Source organism: Camelus ferus, chromosome 2 (genome assembly GCF_009834535.1).
Source record: "Camelus ferus isolate YT-003-E chromosome 2, BCGSAC_Cfer_1.0, whole genome shotgun sequence".
In the NCBI taxonomy this organism is placed as follows: Eukaryota; Metazoa; Chordata; class Mammalia; order Artiodactyla; family Camelidae; genus Camelus; species Camelus ferus.
In genome coordinates this window covers 79,597,478-79,617,234 of record NC_045697.1, presented here as the reverse complement: position 1 = coordinate 79,617,234, position 19,757 = coordinate 79,597,478, and the positions used below count along the sequence as shown (strand labels likewise).

Genomic DNA, 19,757 nt, shown 5'->3' with positions numbered 1-19,757 from the left:
CCTGCTGAGGCTAAATCACTGAGAAAGCCTGACATCTATCTGGGTCCACCTCCCCTCATCCTTTCCCAAATCCAGAACACACAAAATAAAGAGTACCAGGAGTGGAAAAGGCATGAGACTTTAATGTGAACATTGAAACAAATGATCAGAATGAACTTATCTAAAACCATAACCCTTTGAGAGAGCATAGCTAAGAGAACCCCTAAGTTCGCTCTTTAGCTTTGCCCAGGAACTATTTAGCCAAGTGACTATTTAGCCCATGGCCCAAACACATTTATCTGTCATTTACTTCAAAGACTTCAGAGTCGTCAGTGGGACAACGTGGTTGGACACTGATTTTAATCTACACTCTGAGGGCAGCTAAACCACGTTTCATGAGGGGTGGCTTTTCGCTTTGGACAAACCCTGACCAGGAGTCCAAATTCCCAAGGAAAAAACTTCAAGCATCTCCCTCTGAATCTATGCAAGACGGGTCATGAATTAACACAAGGGCCTGAGATATAATCTATGACTAGTGAACTGAGTGGTGCTCATGCAACGGGGACTGGCTGGAAATATTAGACAGACAGCTCTGCCCTGCAGGGTCTAGCACCTGTCTGCCCAGCAGCATAACAACTTTGAGGCAGTTCTTATGACTAGAACTTCATTTCTTCCTGTGTCTGTCACATATCAGAGGATTCTGTCACCTGATCCAACTACACGGTTAGGAACCCTGCTGCCAGACCATCATAACATTTGCCTGAGATGGATCTCCCTTATGTTGGTGATCGCAGGAGTGCATGAAGGAGACTGCAGACTAGAAGCTGCATTCCAGGTTGTACGACTGCTTTTGTGTTTGCTCGCTATGAAATGTATGTCCATGGGACACAGTTTGGTCCGACACCCATTTTTATTATATCATATCACATGGTAATGAGGGTGCAGATGGAATAGAAAACAACCCTCGCTCATTTCCTCTACTCAGAGCAGCTACTCTGTGCACAAAAAGAATCTGAGAACCATGGCTGGCCACGGCCCCAAGAGATGTGCCACTGGACCCACCCCACCACTGCCCATGTCTGCTTGTGTTTGTTTTTCCTGAATGGGGGGAAATTAAATGGGGAATTTCCTACACTTAGGTCCCCGTATAGAACAAGGTACTGTAAAAGTTGTGAAGTTACATTTACTTCTAGAATCTCCAAGCTTCTTAGCAAAATGATAAAACAGTAAAGACAAGAATGGTATATATGGGTGACATACTCTGTTAATCCCACTGACTGCTGCTAAGATGATCAGGGTGGGAGTCCAGGATGGCTGGAGGCTGGGCCTCTGAAGGTCTGGTGAGCTGTGAAATGCACATCCCTTACAGTAAATAGGATCCTTCAGGTCCTTTGCTTTGGGTTTTGTTTTTAGACCTTGTCAGCTTATATATTAAGCCTTTTGCTGCTGTTTGTTTTTTGTTTTTTTTTAACCAGAACCCACTTCTGTGAAGAAAATACTTGTGTATGTGTGTTAATATACTTCAGAAGTGACTGATTAGCATTTGTAGTACGTAATCAAGAATCAAGACTCCAGGTCAAGAAAAGAGAAACTTTCAAGAGAGACAATAAGAGTATAAATATTCTGTAAATCATCTATGTCCTCAATGATGTTACCAACAGCCACAGCCCTGAATGGAATCATTTAGCCAAGCTGGTCTTCCTTTCTAATTTCCTTCTGTTTCAGTCAATACAAGAACTAAGATGGAATGTGAAGAATAGAATAAAATCCCCCTGGGAAAATAAAAGAGCATCATTCCTATTACTGCCTCCAAATTTGCTCTTATAGATTAAAACAACTTTGGAGTCAAGCAAGTCTGACTTCAAATTTTCCTTTTTTGATTGCAGGTACCTTAAGTTCTTTGAACTACGATTTCCTCATCCATCAATCAAAACATATCTAACAATATATCTTGCAATGTTGTTGTAAGGACTTATAAAGATAATATATAAAGAGCATCTGGAAGAATGCCTCACATATAGTCTGTGCTCAGTATGTGACACTTTTATTACTTTTGTGATTGACCTTATTTTTGTGAATAATAATATTGCTTATATCCACAAAAATGCTTCCTCTTAATAAGAACTACTAGAACGAAGGAAGCAGTGCTATCTATAAATAATGCACAACATATCCATGAAATAGTCACTTCCTGGAGGTAATAAATAAATTATAATTCTGATTTTCTTCACTATGTGACAAGAATGTGAAGGGGATCAAAATATGCCACCCCAAAATATGCCACTCTGGCATCAGAATTGTTTCGAGCCGAAGGCAATTAAAATGCAGTGAATGTAGAATGTAGAAAGATATCTCTGCCTTCACCCTACCCGCCTAAAAGCAAAACAGAAATTTCCCTTTGTGAAGGTGTTCTCTCTTCCCTCTCCCATACCATAAAAAGGAAAACAACCATTATCACTGGAGACAGGAAGACAACACCAAGGTGAGTCTGCACAAGCAAACGTTACTAAAATAACCTTTATCTTCCATTGCTTCCTCCCATATATTTACCTTCCCACAGTCTACTGTTCCTAGAAGCCCAAACCTGTTTTCCTTTGTCTAATCACTTCTCCACAATTCACACCCTTTGTTAAAATGGTATATAAACTCTCAAGCCTAACTGCTTCTTTAGATCTTCTTTTCCTTTCTATGAAGGACTCTGTGCACACAAAAATTAAAATATTGACATCAAATAAAATTTGTATGCCTTTGCTCCTGTTAATCTGTCTTTTGTCAATTTCAGCCTAATTTGCCAATCCCAATAACAGAAGGTAGAGGGTAGAGAAAAATTTCTTTTTCTCTTCCCCTACAAATGTATATATGATTTGAAACTAAGAACTACTCATCTTAATTTTGGGGGAGACAAGTAAATAAAGAGCTCAAAAGAGCACTTAGTGCTATTTCTTTTGAGTTACATCTTTGCTGCACATCCAAGGACCAGCAGAATCAGCATCACATGGGAGCTTGATAGAAATGCAAAATCTGAGGCCCCATCCCAGGGCTATGGAGTCAGAACCTGCATCTTCACAACATCCCAGGTGATCTGCATGCACTTTAAAGTCTGAGGAGCACTGAATCCCTTACTATCCATATTCCGCAACTTGCATATTTAATGACACTCTAAACTCAACCAACTTGGAGTGGTAGCATGCTGTTATTCTGTTTCTAATCAGTAAGAGGTGACTAAGTAAATCACTGCAGCATAGTAACATGTTACTTCTTTTTCAAAAACCCAATTAGGGCCTTGTACAAAGTGTAAAAGGCTCGGAATATCCATGGTGCCAAATTCTGGACAAATATGTTCTTGTGGATTTAAACATGATGACAGAATACTAGATGAGTATTTCCTTATGGTTTTTCAAGCTGCCTAAGCCAAACCATGAGCATCTCTGCCTTTTATGCTATGGCCATTGTAGCAGAGAATACAGTTTACATAATATGGCTTTTTCAATTAAAAAAAAAAAAACATTGTGGTATTAGTTTCTGGTGTATAGCATACTGGTTCAGTTATATATTTATATATATGTGTATATTTATATATATATGTGTATATATATATATTCCTTTTCATATTCTTTTTTCATAATTTTGTTTTTTATTGAAGTGCAGTTGATTTACAATATTAGTTTCAGGTGCACAGCAAAGTGATTCAGTTATACAGCTACATACATATATGTATATACACATATATTTCAGATTCTTTTCCATTATATGTTATTACAAGAAATTGAATATAGTTCCCTATGCTACACAGTAGGTCCTTGCTGTTTATCTATTTTATATATGGTAATATGTATCTGTTATTCTCAAATTCCCAATTTATCCCTCCCCAACCTCTTCCCCTTTGGTAACCACAGTCTGTTTTCTATGTCCATGAGTCTATTTTTGGTTTGTAAATAAGATTTTTATCACTTTTTCAGAGTTCACATATAAATGACATCATACAATATTTTTCTTTCTCTATCTGACTTATTTCACTTACTATGATAATCTCTAAGTCCCTCCATTGTTGCAAATGGCATTGTTTCATTTTTATGGCTGAGTAATATTCCATCATGTGTGTGTATACCACATCTTCTTTCCCTTTTATTCTTTTTCATTATAGGCTATTACAAAGTATTGAATATAGTTTCCTGTGCTATATGGTAGGACCTCATTTTACATAATATGTTAATGATGAACTCAGTAGGTAGATTATCTTACATGCACTGCTGATCCAATATCTCCTGACGTTCCCCTGACTTTTTGAAATATGAATGCTCAATAAGTCTGAGGAATACCTTCATCCATTTCTTAGAAAACTAATTTCATCCACATGTCTATTGTTCACAGTCCTTTTAAAATTTTTTATCTTTTTTTTTTTTTTCCTTTGGTACTAATTGACAAAGAGTCTCTTTACCAAACTTTAGTTAGGCTCCCTTGAGCCTCAGTCTTGGCCCCTATCCTTGCTGGGGCTGGATAGCACACATTTAGAAATAATCCTGCGAAGTCAGTTTGGAGAGAATCTCTCACCTTGGACATCTGACCAAACTCTCCATCTCCCACTCTTGATGTCTAGTCACCCTGGCTTGCCTTCAGCAAGAATCCTGTTAAGTCTGCTCAGCAAGAATCCTCCTACCCTTGATGTCTCCTCTTAGTAATTTTCTATCCACTGACCCCTCACTCTGCTCATTGGCTGTAAATCCCCAGCTCTCTTCGCTATATTGGGATTTGAGCCTGATCTCTCACCTCTATTACAATAGTCTTGACATCTTTCATAATAGTCCTAAATAGTCTTTCTTACCATTTTAACAAACGTCAGAATAATTTTTTTCTTTAACAATGCATTTTTTAAATTCTTATTAAGAAGCAGCCAGAGCACAGACACACTGGCAAGAACTATAGCTTATCTATAGACAGCTGTAAAACACTTGGAACAGTTTGTTTGAATAAAATTTATTTTATTAGAAGTATATTTGAGACTGTTGCACTTCACAAAAACAGGTTAAGCGATGCAAGGCTTTGACTTGACCCATAATGTTAGAGATAGTCTAAATAAAATCAAACATCTAAACAACAGTCCAAAAATGTGAAGCCCCAAAATGTTAATGATCTATTTCTGTTTGGAGTATAAATCGAAATGAGCAAGCTGAATAGAGGCCCAGTGATCCTGCATTAACTCACCTCTTGGCCAGGTCCCACATCTAAGTTTCACTCACACTGCTCTATTTAAGTCCCAGAACAGGAGACTCTTCTCACATCTCCCCAAAGGCTGTCAAGATGACATCAGGGCAGTCCATTTCCAAAGGGCCGGGCACTCTATACACCACTGTCCCATCATATCAAGCAGCCCCACTGGAGATATTTTCTAAAAGACCTCTAAATACTCCCAGGTCCAAAAATTAACAACATAGGTCAAAGTAGATGCAGATATTAAAATACGGTTAGATGATAAGACATTTTCAGGCCACTTTTACAGGCATCTCCTTGGTTGCGTGCTTCATTATCCACACCTGTTTCCCGAGGCCACGTTCTCAAAAAAAAAAAAAAATATATATATATATATATATATATATATATATATATATATACACACACATATATATGGTTCTTGATCAAGTAAACTTGGAAAAGAATGCATGCTCAATCCTCCCTGCTTAAAGATTCATGTGTTCATTAGTATATAAAAGATTCTAACTCACATGGGTCTGAAAAGTTCTGAAGGAAAGGAGCCTGTATAATTTTCTCTGATCCAAGGTTTTTTCAAATGCAATTGCCACAGAACACTTCTTTAAATCTCACATTGTGAATCACACATCAAAAATTGTTGAACCTTATGGTAAGGACTTCATCTTCTTGGGGAAAGAAAAGGTGGAGGAGTTGGGAGGAAAGGGTGTGTTACATTATCAGTGAAGCTTATAAAGGATAGGACTAAGGTATGGCATTCACCAGACACACACACACACACACACACACACACACACACACACACACACACACACCACCAGCATCAATTTCTTATCTCTTAACAAATAGAATAATCAGGAAGTTTTGCTTTTCCCTTAAAGGTGGAGAGCCTACAGGTAGACTATAGTCACCCAGAAGAGCCACTACTGGTGACAGAGTTAGGAAGTGAGAGGAGAGCCCCACTGGGACAGGCACGAAGGATGAGAGTCATTTCAGGTGGCCCATGGGGCTGGAGTGACATACCTATACCTGACAGGACTGGGAAAGCCCAGCCTGGTGGCAGCAGCTCACAAGCAATTCCCATTCCCATGTATTCAGAAAGATGAAACACAATCACTGAGGGCACTAAAAAATGGGAAGAGGACTGGAGAAAGCAGAGTACTGGGAGGAGAATAGAGGTGATCTCGGCACCTACGGTTGTTTGCCATTTGCTGTTTTATTGACGAGATGGGTGCCATAGCGGTTAAGCACAGGGACTCTGGGGCCAGACTGCCTGAGTCTGAACCCTGGTTCTGCCACTGTCCAGATGTGGGATCTTGGATGAGTCACTTAACCTTCCTGTGCCTCTAGTTTCCTTGCATAGAGTCGTACTTACTTACTTCATAGGGTTGTGGTGGTGTGTAACTCGAGAAGGGCAATGCTTGGCACACAGTAAGTCCTAGAGAGCTATTAGTTATTATAATTAAAGGTACTTCTGCTATAGCTTGATGTATACCTTCTGGGAAAAAAAATCCTGTATTCTACACAACTGTGTTTTAAAATATGGTCTATGGGCGGGGGAAAAAGAGGCCTAGGGGGACCTCTCAGAACCTACGCATCCTGTCCTCAGGGCACTACCAAAAACTACACCTGGTACTGCTTGGACTGCCCGGGCAGACAACTTAACATAGCTGAAAGCGGTCCCAGCAGGTGCTTAAAATGCACAAAGACGACAGAATGGAAATGTCAGTAACACTTTGGCCTGAGCAGGCTGGTGGGTGCTGAGAGAATGCAGATGGACACGGGGCTCTGGACCCGAGGAGCTGTCACTGAGGTGATTGCAGGAGGTGATTGCAGGAGGCGATGCAACCCGGCAGGAGTCATAACCGCGTGAGGCCGGGCCGAGCCCACCTGGAAGGTAGCCCTCAGTCCAGACACTTGTTTTCAATTTTCACAAAATACTGCAGAAAGTATCCCTTCTTACAGTGCAACTTATCTACTGCAGGGTCTCCACCGAGAGAAGGAGAATATTAGGAAGCTTCCCGTTTCCACACATCAGAGCCACATCCTTTCATTCAGCTTTTTCAGGGTTGAAGGTAGAATTTTGCTGTCCATTTGCCTGAACTCTTTGTCATTCTCAGCTAATTCACAACTCATGGGGAGAAGAGGAGTATTCTATACTAGCCCCCTGCTTAATAAATTTTCCCATTTTAAAATGACGACACTGAGGAAAGAATCATTAATTTGTCCAGCGTCATGTAGGGCCCAAGTTCATGATCGGTGCCCAGAGACGGGACAGCCTATCTTAATCAATGTATTTGATGGATTAAGAAACTGAACTGCAAAGTCAACACTCATATTATTCCGAGCTTAATGTTTAGAAACCAACTAAAACTTTTTTTGAGGTTCAGCTATATGCCTTCAACCTAAATCTTTAACACCCAATCAGAAACACAAGCAATACAAAAACATAAATAACCGCCCCCCATGCTACCCCAGTCCTCCCATGCTGGGCACCTTCTCAGCACATGGTCCTCCCATTCTCACCCCTGCCCCCACCTCTGTACCATCAGTCCTTAACTGAACCCTCCAGACACAAGTTCATGATGAATTCATCATAATGTTTTGCTCCTGAAACCACTCTTCCTTCTGTAACTCCAATCTTGGTCAATCATTTATCATTCTCTTTTAAGCAAGAACTCTTCGATGCCTTCCTAAAATACAACCTCTTCCAGACAGTTGAATTGCTGAATCGTGTGGATTTAACCTCTCATTCCTACTGTACTGGCCCTTAGCATCTGTCCTCTGGAGTCTACAACAGTCTCCCAACTTGTGTCCCTGCTTCCCTGCCACCACTTATGGACACCTCCACCAAAGTGAGCTAGCTCGAACACAAGGCTAGCACGGCACCACAGCACGTTGGGCCATCCATTACTCGCATTGTCTACAGCCTCCTCTCCTTCCACGTGTCTTAATCACACTAGGCTGCTTAAAGTTCCTTAAGCGTGCCAGATGGGCTCTGAAACTTTTGATCCTTCAATCATGTCTCTCTTTCTGCCTGAAAGACTGCCTCTGCTCCCAGGTCCCACCTCCTCCTGGTCTACATCCTATGTCATCTACTTCCTAGTAATCCCCTCCTAAATCTCTAAGATTCTATTTAAGAATCATTTCCATTGTTGTGCCTTTACAAACCCACATTCCCTCCTCCATCCCCCAACTTCTGTCGAAGTGCCCATTCCCTCTTTTGGGTCCCCATTCTTTGTCATATGTAGTTCTAGCAGAGCCCTAGTGACACTCTATTGCCCTTATTTCCGTACAGATACATCTCCCTCTACTACACTCTAGGCTCCTTGAGGACAGGAACTGTATCTGAATCATTTCAGTATCTCTGGTGCCTAACATTATTCCTGGCATGTAGTTGGGGATTATTAAATGCTTGTTTACTGAATGAATGAATGAATGAATGAATGACACATGTATAAGGATTTATTTCGATACCATCTTGTGGTCATTCCTAGAAATGGCACCTTCTCCGGGATCTTGAAATCCTGTGAATTAAGAAACATTCCCTATTTCTCCAAGATTTCCTCCTATTCTTAGCTGTCCAAAATACTCATAAACATGGAAGACTCAAGTGGTTAGCTAACTTGTAATAGTTTTTCTTCTGCTATTAAAAGAAACACATTTTTAAACTGAAAGTCTAAAACAATAAAAGCTTAGGGCTTACCACTATATACAAAAACATATAAAAAACAAATTTCTTCTGTATAGCACAGGGAACTATATTCAATATCTTGTAATAACCTTTAATGAAAAAGAATATGAAAAAGAACATATGTATGTATATGTATGACTGGGACATTATGCTGTACACCAGAAATTGACACATTGTAATTGACTGTATGTCAATTAAAAAAAAAAAAAAACAGTAAAAATAAATAAATAAAATAAAAGCTTAAGGAACCAACCTCTCAAGTTGTTCTGTATTTGTTATAAAAAACAATTACATGGATGTAAGTAAGACAAAAGCTTCTTCTTTTGAGGTTTTCTTTTAGTAACTAAATTCTAGTAGATATTTCCAGAGTACTTGTTGACCTTTCAATTATAATATTTTATGCTGTTGTGCAAGGTCAATTAAAAATTTACCATTATATACATCAGCGAGAAACCAGAATCATTATAAATAATTTATGGATGGACCTGGAGATTGTTGTTCTAAGTGAAGTAAACAAGAAAGAGATATCACTTATATGTGGAATCTAAAAAAAAAAAAAGAAAAGACAAACTTATTTATAAAACAGAAACAGACTCACAGACATAGAAAACAAGCTTATGGTTACCATGGTGGGGAAGGGGATGGGAAGAGATAAATTGGGAGTTCGAGATTTGCAGATACTAATTAGTATATATATAATAGATAAACAACCAGTTTATACTATATAGCACAGGGAACTATATTCAATATCTTGCAGTAACTTATGGTGAAAATGAATATATGTATGTTCATGTATGACTGAAGCATTATGCTGTACACCAGAAATTGACACAACATTGTAAACTGACTATACGTCAATAAAAATAAACAAACAAACAAATAATTTGGTTTATTTTCCAAGATGAAGTGTTCAGAAAGTGGCTTTAAATATTGCATGTATCCAAATGTTTTCTTTTAAAGTCAATGAGCCCAGATGACATTTCTTTTCTCCAAATTCCTGCTTAATTCCTTCTGATGCTTTCTTGATTGAGGCCATGTGTTATTCTTGAGAGCTTTTTTGTCCTGTCAGTATTCTATTCTAATTCTCTCACTTAGGACTCACCAAAGAAAAGGGTCTTATAATCCAACAAGGAATGCATCAGAAGAACTTTAGATAGGACACATGTAAATGCCAATTCATTTACAGGAATTCCTAACTAGGAAATAGAGAAATTTTTTGTTATTTAAGAAGTAAAAGCCTTCTTAGCCTGGAAATTTAACCTCAAACGTATTAAGTAACTTGTGTTACTGTAACTTTCTCTACTAATCAGTTCCACTGATGTTTTGTTGTGTTTAGCTAATCCTAGATATACGGAGAAAGGGCGGCCAGACATAATAAGTAAAGGAAATCCTCCTGACCTAAAGAAAATCAGTTGAAAAACATAAAACCAAAAAATAAACTATTTGAGAATTATAAAATAATAATTTTTCATACAATAGTAGAGATGCCAACTAGAGTACACAGAGAGCCATCTAGGAGAAATGGAAGTTGAATTGGAAATTTAAGAATATAAAGGGTCACAAGGCCGCTCTCCACACATAAATGTCCACTTGGGCAAAGATGCAACAGGAATGAACATGAAATGTTCCAAAAACATTAGCTTTCTAAAGTGCTGTTTGTCTAAGTTAGAGGATGTTGTAAACGAATGTCATTTATTAGGGCAATGAAGAGACATTTAAATGCCAGTGTGCATCTAATCCAAAATACCTCAGATTTATGAACAATCTTCTGTAGGCAGCAAACCAGAAGCAAAGGAGAACACTTACAGATTGGAAAAATCTATTCAAGGTGCTAAGGGTTTGTCATAAGTAGTGGTGGTAATGTTGGAGAATAGACAAATAACAGAAGCATTTTAAAGAAAATCCATAACAATACTCGACTTTGTGGCATATGAGGGAAGTCAAGTCAAAGGGGAAGAAAAGCTCTAGTGTAACAAAAGTAGTTGAGGAGGAAGGCTGTCTTTGAGGACAATATGATGAACATGGATGTGAAATGAGAGCCAAACATCAGGACAGAGATATGTGTGTGTGTGGGGGGGGTAAGAAATGTTCTTCCCACTCCCGATGTTTCCTGCATGTGGTTGGCTGCCCAGCAGTGTGACTCCCTCAGCCTCACTCTACCTCCTCACTCATTCCTCCCCACATGAGGCTGATCAGGGAACTTGGGAGCTAAAGCTGGACACATATAGCATCTCTCCTTTTTCTTTATATTTGGGCAGCAATTGCCAGTAGGAAATGCATCCTGCTTTATGCCACCTGTTTAATAAGTTTTAAAGAGGACTGTCTGGTTTTACATCCAGTATTAAGAAGTCAATTTATCCCAAGTATAAGCCACATTTTCCAGTTGCAGCTTTATTAATAATAAAGATGGCATTTTTGGTTTCATTTGTCTTACTCTTATCCCTTAACTGGCTCATATCCTGGGTGTGGAAGATGGGTTCTATCCATTGGCCCCCTAAAACCTCAGTAATATTCTTCAGGCAATGAGATCATATAAAAAGATGATGATTTAAGAAATATCAATATATAGGTCAAAGTTAAGGCTGGTTCCCTAGGAGTGAGAATAAAGGATTAAGAGCCGAGGATGGAAGACAGAGAGATGAATGACCAAACGAGGGTCACTAACGCATTCTAGCGCATTCAAAGCAAAAAGACCAACACAGGCCAAGTCAGGAAACTGGGGCAATATAAGACAAAGGCGATTAAACTATTAAACCTGCTGAATAAACTATAAAGTCTATGTAGAGAATAGAAGAAAAGAACAAAAGATAAGGCTGGAAAGGTAAGTCAGAGCCAGATTGTAGAAAAATTTAGACATTTTTGGAAAGCAATGGGGAAACCACAAGTATTCTGAACAGATTTATGACTAGACATGTGCACCTTTAAGAAGCATAAACTAGAGGCAGTATATCCACTAGCCTGGAAAGGGGAGAGATACCAAATAAGGAGGAGACAAGAGAAATCCAGAGAGGAGTGATAAACCAGGTGTGCAGTGGAATGGAGTGAGAGAGAGAGAGAATTAATATGAGAACTACTACGGAACTGAGTGGTCTTAGGCAGCTATTAACTATAGAGGACAAGGGAGAAGAGAGAGATATCATTTCAAAACCTGAGGCGTGTATAATACAAAGACTGGTAATGCCATTAAAAGAAAGAAAGAAGTTAAATAGGACACCAAAAGCACAGTCAACAAAAGCAAATATAGACAAGGAGGACTACATCAAACTTAAAATCCTCTGCACATCAAAGGAAACAATCAACAGGGTCAAAAAGCAACTTACAGAATGGGAAAGAATAATTATAAATCATATATCTGATAAGGCGCTAATATCCAAAATACATAAAGAACTTACACAACTCAATGACAACAACAACATTTGATTAAAAAATGGGCAAAGGACTTGAATAGACATTTCTCCAAAAAAGATACTCTTTCTCTCTCTCTCTCTCTCTCTCTCTCTCTCTCTCTCTCTCTCTCTCTATATATATATATATATATATATATATATATACACACACACACACACAAGGGGAGGTAATTAGGTTTATTTATTCATTTGGTTTTTCAGTGGGGGTATTGGGGATTGAACCCAGGACCTCGTACATGCTAAGCATGTGCTCTACAACTTGAGATATACTCTCTTCCCAATAGTCAATATTATTCTCTAATCATTAGAGAAATACAAATCAAAATCACATGAGATATTACCTCACATCCATCAGGATGGCCACTATCAAAAGAATGGAAAATAACAGTGTTGGTAAGAATGAAGAGAAATTGGAACACTTGTGCACTATTGGTAGGAATATAAAATGGCACAGCCATTATCGAAAAGAGCAAGGACATTCCCTAAAAGATGAAAAATAGAATTACCTTATGTTCTACCTATCCCACTTCTGGATATTTATCCAAAAGAATTCAAAGCAGGATCTCAAAGATATATGCACACCCATGTTCATCACAGCATTAACACAATAACAAAGAGATGGAAGTAATCCAAATGTCCATTAACAGATGTATGGATAAAGAAAATGTGATATATGCATATAATGGAATATTATGCAGCCTTAAAAAGGAAATATTGTCATGTGCTACCACATGGATGAACCTTAAGAATGTTGTAAATGAAATAAGCCAGTCACAAAGGGACAGGTGTTGTATGACTCCACTCATGTGAAGTATCTAAAGTAGTCAAAATCCAAAACAGAAAGTAAAAGGGTGGTTGCCAAGGACAAGGAGAAGGGAGAAGGAAGAATTCATGTTTAGTGGGCGTAGAATCTCACTGTCACAAGATGGGAAATCTCCAGAGATCTTTTGCACAATAATGTGAATATACGCTACTAAATTAGACACTTAAGAATGGTTGCAATGGTAAATTTTATGTTATGTTTTTTACCACATTAAAAAAAAAAGAAATACATAGCACAGGGAAATATACACAAGATCTTATGGTAGCTCACAGAGAAAAAAATGTGACAATGAATATATATATGTTCATGTATGACTGAAAAATTGTGCTCTACACTGGAATTTGACAGAACATTGTAAAATGATTATAAATCATAAAAATATAAATTTTTTTTAAAAATAGAAAAGTAAAGAAGAGGAATGTGTTTATTTGGGGGGGGGGCAGTAGATGTTGAGCTTGATTTTGTCACATGTATACACACCCTGCTCCTAGCGCCAAAATGTCCTCTATAAAAATAGGAGATTATGTTGTCAACTCTGAATGCTTGAACACATCAATTTGTCTTACATGTCACTTTTTTGGGACTGTGCCCCACTTTAACTTTGGCCTCCATACAGATGCTACTGTAAATCCCTTACATGGTTCAATAAACATGGACTATGAAACAACATTCTACCCTACTGATGCCAAAACAAAACACTCCAGGATAAATGCAATTTTGCAGATTGTTTCACAGTCCAGCAGTTGCTATTTCATGTTCAGAATCAGAAGATTGCTCCTTTTTATTACAAAATAGCATATGCCCATCCATCAAACTCTTGTTCCATTCCTTATGGGGAGGATGACTCAGAGCCAAGGAAACTGATTGACCTTTATTTTCTACCACAAATCCATTTCAATTCAATGCAATGCAATTCGGTTTAAAAGTCATTTATTTTATGTCTATTTTGGCCTGGCCCCAAGGATCAAAAGTGAGTGAGTGAAGACTCCTACCTTCAAAGAGCTCAAAGTCCAACAAGTGAGATAACCACATACATAAGTAAATATAATAATAAAAGTTCTCTTATAGCATTATCAAATGCTATAAAACATAGATTGGGAAAACCTACTTCTTCCTGTGGTAGTCACACACACACACCAAAAAACAGAAGTGACATTTGAGGACGGAGGGAAAGGAAAATTGACATTTGAGACTCTCCTATGACCTGGGTACTTTGTGTAGATTCTCTTACTAAATCCATTTTTCCAGTGAGGAAGCCAAGGCTCAGATGAGCTCTGAATCTGAGTCTGCCTAGCGCCAGAGCTCATGCTCTTTCAGGTGAGTAAAGGTATGCCCAGTGATCAACAGGACTGAAGGAACAGGAGCAAAGACAGACCCCTGAATGCCTGTCTCATGTAAGAGGAGTGATTAATGCCATGTGACTAGAGCAGAGAAGATGATGGAAATACTGGCTAAAGGTAAGTTTGGAAAAGTCAGCTGGGATTGGGTTAAGGGTCCTCTAATTAGCAATAAGTCATCTGAATTAAAATCTTGTATGCCAGTAATATTCAAATGACATTCTAAGGACAATGCCCATACAAGAAGTTCTGCATATTCTCTATGTGGGGAACTTGGGGTAGGATTTTTTTTTTTAAAGAGTTCCATTTCTAAAAATCATGTTTAAAGACCCACAGGAGCAAACAGAGCATCATTATAGACTTTTAAGAAAAAGAAGTGGATCATCCAGATGTGATTTAGAAAGATAAATATGGTGGCTGTGTAGGGAGGACGGTCATCTAAGGAAACAACTTAGGGGCTGGATGCCAATCGGGGCCTTCAGGAATAATACAAGATAGAGCTTTTTAGGGTCTAGAGAGACACAGACACTGTTAGAATGGTAAATTCAATACTTAAAATATATAGAACTTGGTGATAAATTTGCTGTATGGAATAAGACATTTTAAAAAATCAAGAATGGCTGAGACTTCTAGTTCAAGCACTAGAGTAATGACCACTAATTAAGATTGGGAAAGTGGTAGGAGGAGTCGGCTTGGAGAAAACAATTAGTTCAGAATTCGTTTTGTTTTAACATGTTGAGTTTGAGGTGTCTGCAGGACACACAGAAGAAGATACATGTCAATTAATTCGTGGAGGAATCCTTTCACAATGTACATGTATATCAAACCATCACAATGTACACTTTAAATACCTTATAATTTTGTCAATTATACCTCCATGAAGCTAAAAAAATGTTTTTAACTAATGAACCATAAAAAAAGACATCACAAAGTAGACAGATCTATGAATCTGGAACAATAAAGAGTAGAGTTGAAGGTATTTTTAGCAGAGACCGCAAACTTTGCCTTATCCCTATCTTCCTCATATTTATTAAACTCACTGTTTTCACAAAGTACATGGCCACTCATTTCCCAGCCCCTCTTGAGGCTACATTGGGTCAGGAAACTATGTCCTTGTCAATGCAATTTCAGTAGAAATGTCACACACAATTTCTTTTTCACTTCCTTAGAAGGAAATTCTTGACCTTCACTTCCTAGGTGCTGGAACACAGACATGGTGCTATTGGGCGACCGTGGATTGTGCAGAAAAAGACAGCACCTTAGTGGAGCAACGAGAGAAGAAAATTGAGTTCCTGGGTGACTGCATGGAGCAGAATCACCCATCTACCTCTTTGTTACAGCAGCTTAGCCTCACTCTGACTAACACAGGGATCATCAGCATATAGTTGAAACTTCAGGATGAAAGAGATCACCAGAAAATGGAGAGAAAACTTAGAAGAACATGAAAATGAACAACAGTCTCTAAAAAGTGAGAAAATGTTCTTTCATAAGACCAAAAAGAAATAGCCACAGAGGTGGGGGAGATCAAGAGAGAGGAGGGTACTTCAGACAGGAAGACTGGTTTAGAAATAAAAATGCGGCAGTGGAAAACTAAGATGGAGATTGAAAAGAGGCTAATGAATTTGGTGACTTTTGCCAGAACAAAGTCAGCGAAGTAGTAGGGGTGGATGGCCTATTAAAAGTTAATAGGAATAGATAAACAACAAGGCCCTACTGTGTAGCACAGGGAGATATATTCAATATCTTGTAAAAGCCTATCCTGAAAAAGGATATGGAAAGGAATATATACGTGTATATGAATGAATTACTCTGCTGTACACCAGAAATTAGCATAATACTATAAATCAATTATACTTCAACTGAAAAAAAATTTAATAGGAAGGAAGGAAGCAGATACAGTTGGGGAAGACTACTGTTTCAAGAAGTAAAGAGAAGAAAAGAAATGGAGAAAAGTATTTTGAGGGTCAGGATTACATTTTTTTTTTTAATTTTTTTCCTCCCAAGACCTTGTGCATGCTAAGCATGCTCTCTACCACTGAGCTATACCCTCCCCACCTACAATTTCTTAAATAGGCTTAAAATTTCTAAATGTATAGTGGCTCAAAGGAATTAGAAACCAAATAAGAGGGCTTATTTACCATCCTAGATCTGACTGGGTAACCTTGCCAGTACCAACACCAGAAGTCAGAAGTAAGAGAGGAAGTCAGGGTGAGTTTTTATCCTAACCTCAGAACTTCCAATATTAAGACCACATTCCAAGAAAAATCTCTAAGATTTAATAATTAATTTTGGGAATTCACATTTCTGTAAATTCTTTAGTAAATTTTTGCATGTTGACAGATATTTCCAAACTGACATTGGTGGCACCTCTGTTACAAGATGGCAATATAAAATCCACATAGGCTCATTAAGACGGGAGGCGAGTGATGATTAATTTCCCAAAACATACTCTGTATCCATCTATCACATCCCTACAGTTATGACAGTCCCATCCAACTTCCCCATCCCCAAGAGAGGGCTCCAGGTGCATGCTCTTCTTTAATTGGTTTCTATTCTCACCTTCCATTTCCAAGTCATCATTTTCTGGGATAATTGGTAACAATGACTTCTCACTAGAACCCATTTCCTTCTACTGAAAAGGAACTCAAATTGCAGCCTAAGGAAGAAATTTATTCTATATTTAACTGAATTTTCCCTGTTGTTTAATAACTAGTCCAATTTGCTGCATTCTGTAGTTATAGTAAGAGAGAAAATTAAAAAAAGAAAACACACAGTAAAGGATGCTTCTCAATATTTGAGCCCCATCTTCAGATAACTGATTATCTTAATTGACTACAATTTATTTTCTCTAATAATTAGGCACTAGATTTTGCTTTATTTCCACATTCTTTTCTTTTACCTGCTAGTGAAATTTTACATCCATATTAATTGCTAAGTATGGATTTTGCAAGAAATATTTGATAGCTGTTTTGCAATTTTGTTTGCATAACAGGATTTCATGAACCACTGTTTATCCCCCTCCACAGCTGTACTCTTTATTTGGGTTATGGGGAGGGCACTATCAGTATAAAAGGAGGGTAATATAAGAAATTTCTTTTTGAAATGCACTGCTGTGTTTAGTGTAAAGATATGCTGAATATGTTATTCTTTATACCACACAGTAAACTCCTTCTGATACACCATGAGAAGAATTTCTCTCTGGCCCTAGTTCTAGGAATAACTATGTTTCATGTGAGCAACTGACATCCTAATTTTCTAGATACTGAAAATCAAATAACCACTGCTTCCTCCATAGGCTTCTAGTACGCTTAGCACCAAATCAATGTTCTACCCTTACAAATGCATAAGATTTTATGGTATATATTTTTCAGAACTAAGCTCAGTCCTAAATCCATTTTACTTTCCAACCCTTACCTTTCCTTTGCCTTAATTATCTTACCTAATTTTAATTTACTTTTTCCTTGTTCTATATATACCCTGAGAGTTTCCTCAAATTTTTTAGGGAAGGATATAAATGGATAGATCAACTGATGGATGATTGACAAACACAGCTGATATTCCTAGGATGCCCATCCTAAGTTCATTCATTGAGGCATTCATCTGACAAACACTGGTCCAGTCCCTGCTAAGGGAAAACATTGAAACAGGCACACAAGGGATATATGGATGGCTCCTACCCTCAGGAACTTTACTTTGTACAGATAAGCCATAATACATAACTAATAATGTATGGTTAAACATGATCAGTGTCATAAGAAAGGGATAAAGAAAGTGTAATGACAACAACACATAAAAAAGATTATACATCATGACCAAGTGGGGTTCATCCCAGGGACACAAGGATGGTTCAACATATGCAAATCAATCAATGTAATACATCACATCAACAAGAGAAAGGACAAAAACCACATGATCATCTCAATAGATGCAGAAAAAGCTTTTGATAAAATTCAACACCCATTTATGATAAAAACTCTCACTAAAGTGGATATAGAGGGAACATATCTCAACATAATAAAAGCTATATATGACAAACCTACAGCCAGCATAGTACTCAACAGTAAAAAACTCAAAAGCTTCCCACCAAAATCTGGGACAAGACAAGGCTGCCCACTATCACCACTCCTATTCAACATAGTTCTGGAAGTCCTAGCCACAGCAATCAGGCAAGAGAGAGAAATAAAAGGGATCCAAATTGGAAAAGAAGAGGTTAAAGAGTCACTATATGCTGACGACATGTTACTATATATAGAAAACCCTAAAGGGTCCACACAAAAACTACTAGAGCTGATCGAAGAATTCAGCAAGGTAGCAGGTTACAAGATTAACATTCAAAAATCAGTTGCATTTCTTTACACTAATGATGAATCAACAGAAAAAGAAAGTAAAGAAACAATCCCCTTTAAAATAGCACCCAAAGTAATAAAATAACCTAGGAATAAATCTAACTAAGGTGGTGAAAAATTATACACAGAAAACTATAAACCATTGGTGAAGGAAATTAAAGAAGACTTTAAAAGATGGCAAGATATCCCATGCTCTTGGATTGGAAGAATCAATATTGTTAAAATGGTCACACTGCCCAAGGCAACCTACAGATTTAATGTAATCCCTATCAAATTATCCAGGACATATTTCACAGAACTAGAACAAATCATAATAAAATTAATATGAAACCATCAAAGACCTAGAATTGCCAAAGCATTACTGAAGAGAAAGAAAGAGGCTGGAGGAATAACTCTTCCAGACTTCAGACAATACTATAGAGCTACAGTAATCAAGACAGCATGGTATTGGTACAAAAACAGACATACAGATCAATGGAACAGAATAGATAGCCCAGAAATGAACCCACAAACTTTTGATCAACTAATCTTCAACAAAGGAGGCAAGAATATACAATGGAATAAAGACAGTCTCTTCAGCAAATGGTGTTGGGAAAACTGGACAGCAGCATGTAAATCAATGAAGCTAGAACACTCCCTTACACCATACACAAAAATCAACTCAAAATGGATCAAAGACTTAAACATAAGACAAGATACAATAAACCTCCTAGAGGAAAATATAGGCAAAACATTATCTGACATACATTTCAAAAATTTTCTCCTAGTAGAAATAAAAGCAAGAATAAACAAATGGGACCTAATGAAATGCACAAGCTTCTGCACAGCAAAGGAAACCGTAAGTAAAACAAAAAGACAACCTACGGAATGGGAAAAAATTTTTTGCAAATGAAACTGACAAAGGCTTGATCTCCAGAATATATAAGCAGCTCATACAACTCAATAAGAAAAAAATAAACAACCCAA

General features: G+C 37.8%; 1 long non-coding RNA gene across 1 annotated transcript in view; it reads right to left on the bottom strand.

The window, feature by feature from the left end:
- LOC116658024 overlaps window positions 1-19,757 on the bottom strand; it is a 100,314-nt gene that overhangs the window by 62,408 nt on the left and 18,149 nt on the right. The window lies entirely within an intron of this gene.